This window comes from Symphalangus syndactylus, chromosome 23, assembly GCF_028878055.3.
Source record: "Symphalangus syndactylus isolate Jambi chromosome 23, NHGRI_mSymSyn1-v2.1_pri, whole genome shotgun sequence".
Taxonomy (NCBI): domain Eukaryota; kingdom Metazoa; phylum Chordata; class Mammalia; order Primates; family Hylobatidae; genus Symphalangus; species Symphalangus syndactylus.
The window spans coordinates 48717971-48730770 of NC_072445.2; positions in this window are offsets into that span (position 1 = coordinate 48717971).

Genomic DNA, 12800 nt, shown 5'->3' on the forward strand with positions numbered 1-12800 from the left:
TGATTCTTCTCTCTTTTCTTCTTTATTAGTCTTGCTAGCGGTCTATCAGTTTTATTGATCTTTTAAAAAAACCAGCTCCTGGATTCATTAATTTTTTGAAGGGTTTTTTTGTGTCTCTATTTCCTTCAGTTCTGCTCTGATTTTAGTTATTTCTTGCCTTCTGCTAGCTTTTGAATGTGTTTGCTCTTGCTTTTCTAGTTCTTTTAATTGTGATGTTAGGGTGTCAATTTTGGATCTTTCCTGCTTGCTCTTGTGGGCATTTAGTGCTATACATTTCCCTCTACATACTGCTTTGAATGTGTCCCAGAGATTCTGGTATGTTGTGTCTTTGTTCTCATTGGTTTCAAAGAACATCTTTATTTCTGCCTTCATTTCGTTATGTACCCAGTAGTCATTCAGGAGCAGGTTGTTGAGTTTCCATGTAGTTGAGCGGTTTTGAGTGAGTTTCTTAATCCTGAGTTCTAGCTTGATTGCACTGTGGTCTGAGAGACAGTTTGTTATAATTTCTGTTCTTTTACATTTGCTGAGGAGAGCTTTACTTCCAACTATGTGGTCAATTTTGGAATAGATGTGGTGTGGTGCTGAAAAAAATGTATATTCTGTTGATTTGGGGTGGAGAGTTCTGTAGATGTCTATTAGGTCCACTTGGTGCAGAGCTGAGTTCAATTCCTGGATATCCTTGTTAACTTTCTGTCTCGTTGATCTGTCTAATGGTGACAGTGGGGTGTTAAAATCTCCCATTATTATTGTGTGGGAGTTTAAGTCCCTTTGTAGGTCACTCAGGACTTGCTTTATGAATCTGGGTGCTCCTGTGTTGGGTGCATATATATTTAGGATAATGAGCTCTTCTTGTTGAATTGATCCCTTTACCATTATGTAATGGCCTTCTTTGTCTCTTTTGATCTTTGTTGGTTTAAAGTCTATTTAATCAGAGACTAGGATTGCAACCCCTGCCTTTTTTTGTTTTCCATTTGCTTGATAGATCTTCCTCCATCCCTTTATTTTGAGTCTATGTGGGTCTCTGCACATGAGATGGGTTTCCTGAATACAGCACCCTGATGGGTCTTGACTCCTTGTCCAATTTGCCAGTCTGTGTCTTTTAATTGGAGCACTTAGCCCATTTGCATTTAAAGTTAATATTGTTATGTGTGAATTTGATCCTGTCATTATGATGTTAGTTGGTTATTTTGCTCGTTAGTTGATGCAGTTTCTTCCTAGCCTCGATGGTCTTTACAATTTGGCATGTTTTTGCAGTGGCTAGTACTGGTTGTTCCTTTCCATGTTTAGTGCTTCCTTCAGGAGCTCTTTTAGGGCAGGCCTGGTGGTGACAAAATCACTCAGCATTTGCTTGTCTGTAAAGTATTTTATTATTTCTCCTTCACTTATGAAGCTTAGTTTGGCTGGATATGAAATTCTGGGTTGAAAATTCTTTTCTTTAAGAATGTTGAATATCGGTCCCCACTCTCTTCTGGCTTGTAGAGTTTCTGCTGAGAGATCAGCTGTTAGTCTGATGGGCTTCCCTTTGTGGGTAACCTGACCTTACTCTCTGGCCACCCTTAATATTTCTTCCTTCATTTCAACTTTGGTGAATCAGACCATTATGTGTCTTGGAGTTGCTCTTCTCGAAGAGTATCTTTGTGGCATTCTCTGTATTTCCTGAATCTGAATGTTGGCCTGCCTTGCTAGATTGGGGAAGTTCTCCTGGATAATATCTTGCAGAGTGTTTTCCAACTTGGTTCCATTCTCCCCGTCATTTTCAGGTACACCAATCAGATGTAGGTTTGGTCTTTTCACATAGTCCCATATTTCTTGGAGGCTTTGTTTGTTTCTTTTTATTCTTTTTTCTCTAAACTTCCTTTCTCGCTTCATTTCATTAATTTCATCTTCCATCACTGACACCCTTTCTTCCAGTTGATCACTTCAGCTACTGAGGCTTCTGCAGTCTTCGCGTAGTTCTCGAAACTTGGCTTTCAGCTCCATCAGCTCCTTTAAGCCCTTCTCTGCATTGGTTATTCTAGTTATCCATTCATCTAATTTTTTTTCAAAGTTTTTAACTTCTTTGCCATTGTTTTGAATTTCCTCCCGTAGCTCGGAGTAGTTTGATCGTCTGAAGCTTTCTTCTCTCGTCTCATCAAAGTCATTCTCCATCCAGCTTTGTTCTGTTGCTGGTGAGGAACTGCATTCCTTTGGAGGAGGAGAGGTGCTCTGCTTTTTAGAGTTTCCAGTTTTTCTGCTGTTTTTCCCCATCTTTGTGGTTTTATCTATTTTTGGTCTTTGATGATGGTGATGTACAGATGGGTTTTTGCTGTGGATGTCCTTTCTGTTTGTTAGTTTTCCTTCTACCAGACAGGACCCTCAGCTGAAGGTCTGTTGGAGTTTGCTAGAGGTCCACTCCAGACCCTGTTTGGCTGGGTGTCAGCAGCGGTGGCTGCAGAGCAGCAGATTTTTGTGAGACCACAAATTAAGCTGTCTGATCGTTCCTCTGGAAGTTTTGTCTCAGAGGAGTACCTGGCCGAGTGAGGTGTCAGTCTGTCCCTACTGGGGGGTGCCTCCCAGTTAGGCTGCTCGGGAGGCAGACTTTAGGAGGCAGTCTGCCCATTCTCAGATCTCCAGCCATGTGCTGGGAGAACCACTACTCTCTTCAAAGCTGTCAGACAGGGACATTTAAGTCTGCAGAGGTTCCTGCTGACTTTTTGTTTGTCTGTGCCCTGCCCCCAGAGGTGGAGACTACAGAGGCAGGCAGGCCTCCTTGAGCTGTGGTGGGCTCCACCCAGTCTGAGCTTCCTGGCTGCTTTGTTTTCCTAAGCAAGCCTGGGCAATGACGGGTGCCCCTCCCCCAGCCTGGCTGCCGCCTTGCAGTTTGATCTCAGACTGCTGTACTAGCAATCAGCGAGACTCCGTGGGCATAGGACTCTCTGAGCCAGGTGCGGGACACAATCTCCTAGTGTGCCGTTTTCCGAGCCTGTTGGAAAAGTGCAGTATTAGGGTGGGACTGACCCGATTTTCCAGGTGCCATCTGTTACCCCTTTCTTTGACTAGGAAAGGGAACTCCCTGACCCCTTGCGCTTCCCAAGGGAGGCAATGCTTTGCCCTGCTTCAGCTCGTGCACAGTGCGCTGCACCGACTGTCCTGCACCCACTGTTTGGCACTCCCTAGTGAGATGAACCCGATACCTCAAATGGAAATGCAGAAATCACCTGTCTTCTGTGTTGCTCACGCTGGGAGCTGTAGACCAGAGCTGTTCCTATTCGGCCATCTTGGCTCCACCCCCAAGTAATGTATTTTTCTTTCCTTCTAGGTTTCAGCATTACTTTGGTGTTACTAGCCTATCTAACTTTCTTTTGCCCCCTAGATGTTTTAGCACTGCTGTACTATAGTTAGAAATAGTAGAAATGTGCAACCATTTATAACCAAGTCAGAGATAAGATTTGAAACAACAAAGAGTTTGTATACGGCTTTATGTAGCTAAGAGGTAATGAAATTCACATCTTTCAAGATTTAATGTGAGGAGCAGAGCCTGAGCTGACTCAAGCCACTGATTTACCAGTCTCCTTACTTCTCCAAAGCATGGACCAGCCCAGCACCCAACCCCCTGAGGAGCAGAGCCCAAGTAGGTGGAATAGCCATACAAATCTCTACAGCCTAAGTCACTGAGGCACACACAGGCATTGCTGATTTTGACTACAGCTGAAGAAACTGTACAAAGACTACACTATTGCACCCACCCAAAGAAAAGCCAATGCACCCTACCCAACTGACACCCTAGTATATATCTGCAAAAGAAAGTTTTTTCCCATGAAAGCCACACTATGAAACTGGAAGAGGTGCGTGTTCCATTAAATGCACAGATATCAAGCAAGGGAGACAAGAACATGAAAAAGCAGTGAAATATAACACCACAAAGCACAGTAATTCTCCAGTAATTGACCTCAACAAAATGAAAATTTTAAATTGCCTGAAATGAAATTCAAAATAATAACTTTAAGAAAACTCAGAGACAAAGGAATATAAAAAAGACAACTCAATGAAAATGAAAAAACCATGATTTGAATGAGAAATTCAACAAAAAGATAGGTATCAAAAATGAAAAAAAAACAAATATTGGAGCTGAAGAATTTAATAAAAATATATAATTGAAAGTTTCAACAACACATTACATCAAGCAGAACAATCTCTGAACATGAAGAGATAACTTTTGAAATAATCCAGTCAAACAAGAAAAAAGAATAGAAAATAATGAAGAAAGTCTGTCAAATTTATTAGACACTATTAAGCAAACAAATGACTGCATTATGGCAGTTCCAGAAGTGGAAAAGATGGGAAAAGTCATAGAAAATTTATTTAATGAAATAATAGCTAAAAAGCTTCCAAGTCTTGTGAGAGATATGCAAACCCAGATACACAATGCTGTAAAGCTCCCCAGTTTCAACCCAAAAAGTTCTTCTCCATGGCATATTTTAGTCAAACTGTCAAAAGTAAATAATAGAGAATTCTAAAAACAAGAAAAGAGTGTCAAGTCATATACAGGGGAGTCTCTATTAGACTAACAGCAGATTTCTCAGCAGACCAGGAGAGAAAACCATAAAAACCAGGACAGAATGGGATGATATATTCAAAGTACTGAAAGAAAACAAGCTGTCAGAGAAGAATACTATGTCCAGCAAAGTTATCTCTGAGAGACAAAGGAGAAATAGTCCTTCCCAGACCACCAAAACCTCAGGAAATTCATCACCAGTAGACTAGCCTTACAGGAAATGCTTAAGGAAGTACTTCAACTGGAAGTGAAATAACAACTACCATCATGTAAACACATGAAAATATAAAACTCACTGGTAGAACAGATATGCAAATGAGAATGAGAAAGGAATCAAATCCTATCACTACAAAAATAATCAGAAAACTGGAAAGATCAACAATAAAAGAAGAAACAAAGGATATACCCAAAAAAAGCCACCCAAAAAACAACTACCAAATGACAACAGTAAGTCCTTACCTATCAATAATAACCTTGATTGAAAATGGATTAAATTCCCCACTTAAAAAATGTAGACTGGCTGAATTAATGAACAAATAAGATGCAAATATATGCTGCCAACAAGAAACTCATCTCACCTGTAAAGACACTACAGACTGAGGGTGAAGAAATGGAAAAAGATTATTCAAACAAATGGAAACCAAAACAAGCAAGAGTAGCTATACTTATATCAGATAAATTAGACTTTAAGTAAAAAACTGTAAAGAGAGAAAAGGAAGGTCCCTATATAATGATAAAGGGATCAATTCAGCAAGGGGATATAATTCTAAGTATACATGCACCCAAAACCAGAGCACTCAGTTAAAGTCAAATGTTATTAGCTCTAAAAAGAGAGAGAAACCTCAATACAATAATAGCTGGGGTCTTCAACACCTCACTCTCAGCAAACATATCATCTAGATAGATAATCAGCAAAGAAATATCAGATTTACACTGCAATATAGCCCAACTGGACCTAACAGACATTTACAGAACATTTCATCCAACGAAGCCAGAATACACCTTCTTCTCATCAGAACATAGAACATTCTCCAGGATAGACCATAAGCTAGGTCACAAAACAAGCCTTAACAACATTTTGAAAACTGAATTCATATCAAGCATTTTTTTCTGACTACAATGGAATAAAACTAGAATTCGAGAAGAGGAACTTTGGAAACTATAAAAATACATGGAAATTAAACAACAGCTTCCTGAATGATCAATGGGTTGAGGAAGAAATTAAGAAGGAAATGTAAAAATTTCTTGAAACAAATGAAAATAGAAATAATATACCATAACCTATGGTATACATCAAAAGCAGTACTAAGAGAGAACTTTATAGCAGTAAGTGTCCACATCAAAAAGTAGAAAAATTTCAAATAAACAACCTAACAATACACCTGAGGGAAATAGAAAAGCAAGAACAAACCAAGCCCAAAATTAGTAGAAGGGGGAAAAAAAAAGATCAAAGTGGAAATAAATGAAACGGAGACAAAAAAGACAAAAGAGCAACAAAATAAACAGCAGGTTTTTTGAAATGCCTGGAAGACAATCTAGGCAATACCATCTTGGACATAGAAACAGGCAAAGATTTTATGACAAAGACACCAAAAGCAATCACAACAAAAGCAAACATTTACAAATGGGATCTAATTAAACTTAAGAGCTTTTTCACAGCAAAAGAAACTATCAACAGAGTAAACAGACAACCTACAGAATGGGAGAAAATATTTGCAAACTATGCATCTGACAAAAATCTAATATCCAGCATCTATAAAGAACTTAAATTTCCAAAAGAAAAAAAACTCCATTAAAAAGTGGGCAAAGGACATGGACAGACACTTTTCAAAAGAAGACATACATGTGGCCAAAAAGAATATGAAAAAAAGCTCAGTATCACTGATCATTAGAGAAATGCAAATCAAAACCACAATGAGATATGATCTCATACCAGTCAGAATGGCTAGTATTAAAAAGTCAATAAATAGATGGTGGAGAGGTTGCAGAGAAAAGGAACACAATACACTGTTGGCGGGAACGTACATTAGTTCAACCTTTGTGGAAAGCAGTATGATGATTCCTCAAAAAGCTAAAAGCAGAACGACCATTCAACCCAGCAATCCCATTACTGGGTATATGCCCAGAGGAATATAAATCATTCTACCATAAGAACACATGCATGTGAATGTTCACTACAGCAATGTTCACGATAGCAAAGACATAGAATCTACCTAAATGCTCATCAGTGACAGATTGGATAAAGAAAACGTGGTACATATACACCATGGAAAATTATGCAGCCATAAAAAATAATGAGATCATGTATTTTGCAAGAACACGGATGGGCTGGAGGCTATCATCCTTGGCAAACTAATGCAGGAACAGAAAACCAAATACCATATGTTCTCACTTATAAGTGGGAGCTAAATGATGAGAACTTATGAACACAAAGAAGGAAACAACAGACACTGGGGTCTACTTGAGGGTAGAGGGTGGAAGGAGGGAGAGGAGCAGCAAAGATAACTATTTGGTACTGGGCTTAATACATGGGTGATGAAATAATCTGTACAACAAACCCCTGTGACACAAGTTTACCTAAGTAACAAACCTTTACATGTAGCCCCGAACCTAAAATAAAAGTTAAAAAAAATTAAAAATAAAGTAAATAGGCCAGGCGAGGTGGCTTACACCTATAATCCCAGAACTTTGAGAGGCTGAGGCAGGTGGATCACCTGAGATTGGGAGTTCGAGACCAGCCTTGCCAACACGGTGAAACCCTGTCTCTACTAAAAATATTGATACAAAAATTGGCTGGGTGTGGTGGCACACACCTGTAATCCCAGCTACTTGGGAGGCTGAGGCATGAGAATTGCTTGAACCCATGAGGCAGAGATTTCAATGAGCCAAGATTGCACCACTGCACTCCAGCCTGGGCAACAGAGGGAGACATTGTCTCTAAATTAATTAAAATAAAATAAACCAAACACATCATGATATAGTTTGGATATTTATCTTCACCCATATCTCATGTTGAAATGCAATGCCTAATGTTGGAGGTGGGGCCTGGTGGGAAGTTTTTGGGTCATGGGGGAATATCCCTCATAGCATGTTACTGTTCTCACCATAGTGAATGAGTTCTCCTGAAAACTTGTTTAAAAGTGTGTGGCATCTCCTCATCTCTCTCTTGCTCCCACTTCAAATTCCACCATGATTGTAAGCTTCCTGAGGCCACCCTAGAAGCTGATCAGATGCCAGCACCATGCTTTCTGTAAATCCTGCAGAACCATATGCCAATTAAAGCTCTTTTCTTTATAAATTACCCAGCCTCAGGTGTTTCATTATAGCAGTGCAAGAATTGACTAGCATATACCATTAGCTAGATTAACTAAGAAAAAAAAGACAAAAATAAAACAAAAAAGAAGACATTATAACTGATGCCACAGAAATTCAAAGGGCTATGAGGGACTATTAGGAACAATTATACACCAAACAAATTGAAAAACCCAGAGGAAATGGATAAAGTCCTGGACACATATGACCTATCAAGATTGAATTGGAAAGTAACAGAAATCCTGAATAGACCAATAATGAGAAATGAGATTGAGTCAGTAATTAAAAAAAAAAAATCTCTCAACAAAGAAAAGCCTAGGGACAGATGGCTTCACTGCCGAATTCTACCAAACTTTCAAAGAACGAATACAAACTTTTATCAAACTAAACTACTCCAGAAAAATCTAAGGGGAGGGAATTGTTCCAAATTCATTCTATAAGACCAGCATTACTCTAATATCAAAACCAGATAAGGATACAACAATAAACTACAGGCCAATATCCCTGGTAAACATAGATGTAAAAATTCTCAACAAAATGTTAGCAAACTGAATTCAACAGCACATCAAAAAGATCATACACCATGATAAAGTGAGATTTATCTCACAAATGCAAGGACAGTTCAACATACACACACTGTATTGGTCCGTTCTCACACTGTGCTATAAAGATACTAGCTGAGACTTGGTAATCTATGAAAGAAAATATTTAATTGACTCACAGGTCTGCATGGCAGGGGAATCCTCAGGAAACTAACAATCATGGTGGAAGGCAAAGTGGAAACAAGGCATGTCTTACATGGCAGCAGGAGAGAGGGAGAGGCAGGGAGAGCAAGAGAGAGAGAAGTGGGGAACTGCCAAACACGTTTAAAGCAACACATCTTCTGAGAATGCCCTCACTATTATGAGAACAGAATGGCAGAAACCACCCACATGATCCAATCACCTCTCACCAGGCCCCTCCCTCAAAGTCTAGAGATTACAACTCCAGATGAGATTTGAGTGGGGAACTGAGCCAAACCATATCATTCTGCAACTGGCCCCTCCAAAATCTCATGTCCTTCTCACATTGCAAAATCAATCACGCCTTCACAACAGTCCCCCAAAATCTTAGCTTATACTAACCTTAACCCAAAAGTCCAAGTCAAAAGTCTCATCCAAGACGAGGAAAATTCCTTCTGCCTGTGAGCCTGTAAAATCAAAAGCAAGTTAGTTACTTCTAAGATACAATGAGGGTATAGGTATTGGGTAAATGACTCCATTCCAAATAAGAGAAATTGGCAAAAAAAAAAAAAAAGGCTCTTCAGGCTGCATGCAAATCTGGAAGCCAACATGGCAGTTATTAAATCTTAAAGCTCCAATATAATCTCCTTTGACTCCATCTCTCATATTCAGGGCACGTTGACAAAAGGGATGGGCTCCAAAGGCCTTGGGCAGCTCCACCCCTGCAGCTCTGCAGGGTACAGCCCACAAGGCTGCTTTCACAGGTTAGCATTGAGTGCCTGTAGCTTTTCCAGGAGCACGGTGCAAGCTGCTGGTGGGTCTACCATTCTGGTGGAGGACAGTGGCCCTCTTCTCACAGGTCCACTAGGCAATGCCCCAGTGGGGACTCTGTGTGGGGGCTCTGACTCCAAATTTCCCTTGCACACTGCCCTAGCAGAGGTTCTCCATGAGGGCTCCACCCAGTACGGCAAATTTCTGCCTGGACATCCAGATATTTCCATATACGATCTGAAATCTAGGCGGAGGTTCCCAAACCTCAATTCTTGACTTCTGTGCACCCACAGGCCCAATACTACTTGGAAGCCACCAAGGCTTGGGCCTTGCACCCTCTGAAGCAAAGACCTGAGCTGTATGTTGGTCCCTTTTAGCCATGGCTGGGATGCAGGGCACAAAGTTCCAAGACTGCACAAAGCAGCAAGGCCCTGGGTCCGGCCCATGGAACCAAGTTTTCTTCTTATGCCTCTGGGCCTGTGATGAGAGGGGCTGCTGTGAAGACCTCTGACATGCCCTGGAGACATATTCCCCATTGTCTTGATGATTAACATTTGGCTCCTTGTTATGTATGCAAATTTCTGTAGCCAGCTTGAATTTCTTCCCAGGAAATTGGTTTTTCTTTTCCGCCACATGGTTAGGCTACAAATTTTCCAAACTTTTATGCTCTCCTTCTCTTTCAAACGTAAGTTCAGATTTCAGACCATCTCTCTCAAGTTAAAAATTCCACAAATCTCTAGGGCAGGGGCAAAATTCTGCCAGTCTCTTTGCTAATGCATAGCAGTAGTTGCCTTTACTCCAGTTCCCAACAAGTTTTTCATCTTCATCTGAGACTACCTCATCCTGGACTTCATTGTCCATATCACTGTCAGCATTTTGGTCAAAACCATTCAAGAAGTCTCTAGGAAGTTCCAGACTTTCCCACATCTTCCTGTCTTCTGAGCCTTCCAAACTGTTCCAACCTCTGCCTGTTACACAGTTCCAAAGTCGCCTCCACATTTTCAGGTTATCTTTATAGCAGTACCCCACTATCCCAGTACCAATTCTCTGTATTAGTCTGTTCTCACACTGCTATAAAGGTATTACCTGAGAATGGGTAATTTATGAAGAAAAAAGTTTACTTGACTCAGTTCCACATGGCTGGGGAGGCCTCAGGAAACTTACAATCACAGCAGGAGGTGAAAGGAAAGCAAAGCACATCTTACATGACAGCAGGAGAGAGAGAAAAAAAAGGGGGAGAACTGCCAAACACTTTTAAAGCATGAGATCTCCTGAGAACTCCCTCACTATTATGAGAACAGCATGGGCAAAACTGCCTTCATGATCCAATCACCTCCTACCAGGCCCCTCCATTGACACCTAGGTATTACAATTCCAAATGAAATTTAGATGGGGACACAGAGCCAAATTATATCACAAACCAAATAAACACAAAACATCACATCAACAGAGTGAAGAACAAAAACCATATGATCATTTCAATAGATGCAGAAAAAGCATGGATACATTTCAACATTCCTTCATGATAAAAGCCATCAACAAATTAGGTAGAGAAGGAACAAACCTAAACACAAGAGCAATATATAATAAAGTCACAGCCAACCTCATACTATTCAAGAAAATGCTGAAAGCTTTCTGAGAACTGAAACAAAACAAGAATGCCCACTTTTGCCACTTTTATTCAATGTCGTACTGGAAGTTCTAGCCAAAGCAGTTAGGCAAGAGAAAAAAATAAAAGGCATCCAAACTGGAAAAGAGGAGGTCAAATTGTCCCTGTTTACAGATGACCTAATTTTATATAGAGAAAAATCTAAAGACTCCACTGAAATTTTTAGAAGTGATAAGTGAATTCAGTGAAGTTGCAGGATACGAAATCAACATAAAAAAATCAGTAGTGTTCCCATACATCAACAACTAACTAGCTGAAATAAATCAATAGAGCAATTCCAGTTACAATAGATATAAAAAATTTTAAAATAAAATAGGAATAAATATAACCAACAATATGAGAGACCTCTACAATGAAAACCATAAAATGCTGATGAAAGAAACATCACAAATAAATGGAAAGATATCCCAGATTCATGGATTGGAAGAATATTAAATTGCATATACTACGTAAAGTGATCTATAGAATCAATGCAATCCCTATTAAAATACCAATGACATTCTTCACAGAAATAGAAAAAAAAATCCTAAAATTCATATGGAACCACAAAAGACCCTAAATAGCCAAAGCAATCTTGAGCAAAAAGAACAAAACTGGAGGCCTCATACGACCTGACTTCAAAATATACTACAAATCTTTAGTAACCAAAACAGCATGTACTTACATAAAAACAGACACATAGAACAGTGGAACAGAATAAGGGGGCCAGAAATCCATGTAAATTTACAGACAACTGATTTTCAATAAAGGAACCAAGAATATAAATTGAGGAAAGAACACCCTCTTCAATAAATGGTTCTAGGAAAACTGGATATCCATAAACAGAATAAAACTAGACCCCTATCTCTCCCTATATATAAAAATCAACACAAAATCAAAGACTTCAATATAAGACCTAAAACTATGAAACTGTTAGAAGAAAACAGGGGAAATGCTTCAGGACATTGGTCTGAGCAAATATTTTATAGTTAAGGCCTCAAAAGTAATGACAATAAAAGCAAAAAATAGGCAAGTGGGATTACACCAAAGTAAAAAGCTTCTTCACAGCAAAGGAAACAAATAACAGAGTGAAGAGACAACCTACAGAATGGGAGAAAATATTTGCGAACTATACATCTGACAATAGGTTAATATCCAGAATCTACAAAGTACTGAAACAACACAAGAGCTAAAAAAAACAAATAATCCAATTTTAAAATGGGCAGAGGATCTGTACAGACATTTCTCCAGAGAAGACTTCCAAATGGCCACAAGTATATTAAAAAAATAACATCAGGAAAATGCAAATCAAAACCACAAGGAGATATCATCTCACCTCAGTTAAAAGGGTTATTATTAAAAAGACAAAAAATAACAAAGGCTGGCAAGGATGTGGGAAAAAGGAAACTATTATGCTGTGTTGGAGAGAATATAAATTACTACAACCATTAAGGAATACATTATGGGGATTTTCCTCAAAAAGCTAAAAATAGAATTACCATATGATTCAGGAATCTTGCTACTGTGTATATATCCAAAGGAAAAGAAATCAGTATGTTGAAGAGATATCAGCACTCTCATGTTTATTGCAGCACTATTCACAATAGCCAAGATATGAGATCAAACTAAGTGTCCATCAACGGAAGAATGGATAAAGAATATGTGGAATTTATATACAATGGAATACTATTTAGCTATAAAAGAAAAGTGAAATCCTGTCATTCATGACAATGTGGATGAGCCTGGGACATTGTGTTAAGTGAAATAAGTCAAAGAAAGAGAAATACTGCATGTTCTTCTTCATATGTTGAAG